At 40.9% G+C, this 5,385-nt stretch overlaps 1 pseudogene; it reads right to left on the reverse strand.

The window, feature by feature from the left end:
• Positions 1-3,919: 3,919 nt before the first annotated feature.
• On the reverse strand, positions 3,920-4,037 carry LOC124790864 (annotated as a pseudogene).
• Between the last annotated feature and the right edge of the window lie 1,348 nt (positions 4,038-5,385).

The raw sequence follows: 5,385 nt of genomic DNA on the forward strand, positions 1-5,385 counted from the left end.
GTATTTTCTTTTATTTGTCATAGAATTAGTGAAGTTGGATTACTCCTAAAAATAATGGAGATCCCGGTAACTAAGCCAATTTTTATCTCACCATTATTTTTTATTTGTATGATGTGATGTTTTATTTGTCATTTGGATTGTTGTAAATATGTATGTGTACGTTACTCCGGATTGTGGAGAGTACAATAATGCAACAACTGTGTCAATAATTTGGTAAAGTAACAGCATTTGGTCGTCTATTTGAGGTCACCAGGGGCTAAGGTCTCCTCCTGGTTATTTTGATGACTTGCTATGTTTGTTCTAATACAGTTTTCTTAAAAAAAATGTTCGGAACTACCCTCGCATTGCAAGGATAGTACCGTGCCATTTTTTTCTGCATGGGTAGCCGGTGTTGAAAGGGTACAGTACCGCCCGACATTGAAAATAGGTACAACATACTTCATTATTTTTGTCAGAACAACACATTTTTTTTTTGTAAAATAACTCAATTTCAATTAATACAGCAAAGCCGGATACCAGTGTGGGAAAAAATGACAATTTATTTATTTAATTGATCACATGTGCACTCCCACAAAGTAAATCCCTACATCCAGTTTGGTGAGATCTGTGAAATGAATGACTGTATGGTCGTCTGCTAACCGCAGATAGTGAATGTGAATATATGATCATCTTTGAGACGATCCTTTGGCCACCTTTGGTGGGACCAAAGAGATGAAATTTACCTGAGCTTTGAGCGCCTGAAATGTGGCTGACCAATACGGTAGCAAGGTGCTCCCCCCACTTCAGCAGAGGTGGAGAGGACCTCGAGAACGGCTATGCTTCAGCACTCTGCCGCTGGATCTTGTGCTGTTAAGACCTGTTTTAGTTGTGCTCCGTAATGACGAAAGAGTGGAGACATGGTATGCATGTGGAATATTTAAGAGTAGTTTGAAATATTAATTTCTCTATTTCAGGAACATTTGTGGGGAGAATTAAATGTCAGGCAGGTAATATTAATGGGATTGTAGTAATCTTCGGAAGTGACCAACGGTCACAATGAAACCATGTGTAGCAATAAGTTGAAATACTTCCGTGTGCTTAAGTTAAGCTGAATTACTAGCGTGTGTACAGTAAGTTGAAATATTTAAGAAATAGCGTGTGCAGGACTTGAAATTAGAGGCGAGTACTTCCACGTGGTGAGTACTGTGTGAGTCTCAATCTGTGTATGAGACAAAAGATAAAGAGAAGTACTCGTCCATGGTATCAGTTGAGGACTCGGGTGTGTGATGAATACGTTCTTAATATTACTTTGCGTGATATGATTCCGTGTGACGCTAGATTCAAACTCTGAGAGAGAAGCAAGGTGAGTCGGCCGTCTATCCAGCAACGCCACCTGGCTTGGATTGCACAGGAAGACGTGCATATATCTCCAGAGTTCATAGTAGGAAAGTAGAATTACAAAGTGGGGCAGTGTCGTGTGAAACTGGGATAAATATTAATTGAAGTGGGAAAGCTGAAAGTGATAGTGTTGTGACTATTTAGTGTTTTATATTTCTTATTGCAGTGTGATGTATGTAATGTAATTTGGGTATGTGTGGTTTGCATGGGAGAGTAGCAAGGTAGTTTCAAAAGATTAGTGGGTTGTGCTTGTTCCTTCTGTATCGCTCGATCTGGAGGAAAGTTTCGTGATGATGATTGTGAGAGTCGAAGTGTGAGATATAATAAAAGATCCACCATCCTATCCAGAAGGTGCACTGTAGCGTTAAATAATTACGAGACCATAATATAGAGATTCACCAATGTAAAGCCATGCCCACTGGGCGGAATTTCTCATGTGTTATTGTTGTAGGTTATAGAATTTGTGTGTTTAGGTTAGAGAATTTATCGGAATAAATAAGATAGTGAAAAGAAAAAGATTGGTGGACTTTTCCTTCGAATTGTATGTTGTCATAATGTCCCGAATTTATAATGTGTGCGCCATTCATATTCAGTGCAGTGGCCACGTGTTGACAAAAGCCGTTAAATAAAAGACAAAAAGAAAATGTGGTATTGCCAGTGCGTAGTGTACAGTCAAAGATCTGTAAATTACTGATAGTCAGATGCGTGTTTCCGTTGCGTATTAATCATATAGGAGGATAACTTGTAACTAAATTGTGAGTACGAGAGTTCATGTTACTCGATAAATAAGAATGAATCCACTCGCTTGGCAGACCACTCATCTTGCAGGCCTGACTGCTTGATGCCACAGTATGAGCAAGGCACGTGGGTGCCTCTCACTTGTTACCAACATTAGTTTATTCCCAAGAACAAGCAGCTTTCACTCGGATAATACTCGGCAGAAATCAAACCTGCATTTGGCTCGCACTTCCTTAACTTTTGTGCAGAAAGGTGTGCGGTATACTGCTGCACCCATTTTCAATAAGCTGCCACTCGAATTCAAAAATCTTAGCAGTAATTCACGCGCTTTCAAATCGAAATTGAAGAGTTGCCTCATGGGTCACTCCTTCTATTATGTCGAGGAGCTCCTTGAAAAATTAAGCTGATTTTTATTGTATTGTTGATAGCGTTTACTTAAACTTATGTACTGACTTTTTTCAGGTTCATGAGCATTTATTTTTATCTGTTATTACGTTTATGTTGTAATTTCATGTACGGACACGTTCCATGCCCTTGGAAATTTGCTCCTCAATTTGGTCCTACGGAACTTGACGATTAAATAAAATAAAATAACACAACGTAACAGCTTTTTACCAACTGTGCCAAAATGATCTATTCGCGAAAACGTTAGTATATGTTGACATTCCTACCTATTATACGTGGAACACAAGAAGAAAAATCTTTCAAGGACGGAAACAAAGAATTCTAGTAGAAAATCATCCAGGAATCATGAGAACTGGCGCACTAGGCTGGGCATACACCGTACCCCCGAACAACGCCGAATGTTTCTACCTGTGGATGTTCCTACACGAAATACGGAGACCAACAAGTTTCACAGTTCTCAAGACTGTTGATGGCTACATATGCCAGGCGTATAGAGTAGCGTGGCAACCCTTAGGACTGCAGGAAAACGACAACCACTGGTAGTTAACACTACAAGAAGCCTCAGTCATAGCCTTAGCTGAACAAGTGAGAGACTTATTCGCCATAAATCTATCGGATCCAAAGCAGCTATGGGACTACTTCAAAGATAGTATGAGTGATGACATGCTGTACTAGATCCGGCAAGCTCATCCTGAACAGACTATCGAATTCAGCGACATCTTCAATGAAACACTCATTCGCCTAAAAGAAAAATGTTCAGCAATAAACAACCGGATCATAGTACAACTTGGAATGCAAGCTAACAGTATACTAATCTTCGAAACTACAAAGGAAAAAAAAGATACGACACCAACTAACTAATTCAGTACATTGATCACAACAATCCACTCCTCAATGGCAAACAAACGGAAACTTACGGATCGGTTCGACAACAACACTGGTGGAATTATTTATTTGGGCGTACCAGGCGGTACCGGTAAAACGGTTCTAATAAATCTATTGCTGGCGGAAATATGTCCTAAACAACACATCGCACTTGCACTGGCATCAACCGGCATTGCAGCCACACTAGTGAAAGGAGGACGAACTGTCCTTTCCGCCCTACAACTATCGCTGAAAATAGCCGAAGGACAATTCGCGGTATGTAAAATATCAAGGCCATCTGCAGGCGTGAACTTCTAAAAAAAAAAAAAAAAAAAGCACTCCGTCTCCAGGCCACGAGTGGCCTACCGCGACGATCCGACAGCCGTGTCATCCTCGGTGGAGAATGCAGATAGGAGGGGCGTGGGGTCAGCACACCGCTCTCCCGGTCGTAATATGGTATTCTTGACCAAAGCCGCTACTATTCGGTCGAGTAGCTCCCCAATTGGCATCACGAGGCTGAGTGCACCCCGAAAAGTGGCAACAGCGCATGGCGGCCTCGATGGTCACCCATCCAAGTGCCGACCACGCCCGACAGCGCTTAACTTCGGTGATCTCACGGGAACCGGTGTATCCACTGCGGCAAGGCCGCTGCCTGGGGTGAACCTAAAGAAAGCTAAAATTGTCTGCTGGGAGCTACTCACAATGGTGAAAAAAAAAAAAATAAATCACTCGAAGCCACGGACAGAACATTAAAAGACTTGCGAGGAAACTGTGAAGTGACGGACACAGCACTATGCATACGCTGAGTAGATTTTCAACAAACACTTTCATTTATCCCCAAGTCAACACCAGCAGACGAGATCAACGTATGCTTTAAAAAAAATCTTATATCAGGCCACACATACATTACTGTGGCTGGAAAAAAATATGAGAGCTGAACTATCGAAAGACGAAATAACAGCAATTTTCGCTCCACAAATCTCAGAAACAGGCCAAGGGACACATCCTACTGACCAAACGACCGGCCTCAAAATAACTCAACAGTGATTTCTGCAACATAGCTACTGCTAAAAACGGACTCATCGACCAAATTTATCCAAACACTGTTCCGAACTAAATCACTCCGTTCTGGTTATTTGAAAGGATCATTTTCTCAAGTAAAAGTAATACTGTCGCCGATATCAACTTTAGCATTCAAAAGAAAATTCCCGGTGAAGAGAGAATACAAAAATCGATCGACACAATGGTAAAGGTTGAAGTGTGAAGTGTGAGCTTATATACAGAAATTACAAACTCTTTGCAAGTACCAGGAATGCCGTTGCTCTACCTCCGAACTAAAATTGGATCTCCGATCATGCTATTCAAAAATCTCAATTCACCAAAACTATGTAATGGAACAAGGATGATAGTCAAACAGCTATCCAATAACACCATTGATGGCGAACTTTTGACTGCAAGGTCTCACTATTTATCCCAGAATATTACTGATCCATTCCAATTTAAAAGACTGTAATTTCCTGTGGCCGAGCGGTTCTAGGCTCTTCAGTCTGGAACCGCGCGACCACTACGGTCGCAGGTTCGAATCCTGCCTCGGGCACGGATATGTGTGATGTTCTTAGGTTAGTTAGGTTTAAGTAGTTCTAAGTTCTAGGGGACTGATGATCTGAGATGTTAAGTCCCATAGTGCTCAGAACCATTTGAACCATTTTTTTTGTAATTTCCAAACAAATTAACCTACAGTTTTAAAGTTAACAAATCGGAAGGCCTAACTTTAAAATATTGCTGCATCAACCTCAGAGACTTCTGCTTCTCTCACAGTCAACTGTACGTAGCTTGCTCTCGAATAGGAAACTCGAAAAATTTGTACATAAATACCCTAGATAACAAAATGAAAAATGTTATATATAAATAACTGTTGTTTGTTGTTGTGGTCTTCAGTCCAGACACTGGTTTCATTCAGCTCTCCATGCTAACCTATCTTGTACAAGCTTCTTCACCTCC

This window comes from Schistocerca piceifrons, chromosome 3 (assembly GCF_021461385.2).
Source record: "Schistocerca piceifrons isolate TAMUIC-IGC-003096 chromosome 3, iqSchPice1.1, whole genome shotgun sequence".
NCBI lineage: Eukaryota > Metazoa > Arthropoda > Insecta > Orthoptera > Acrididae > Schistocerca > Schistocerca piceifrons.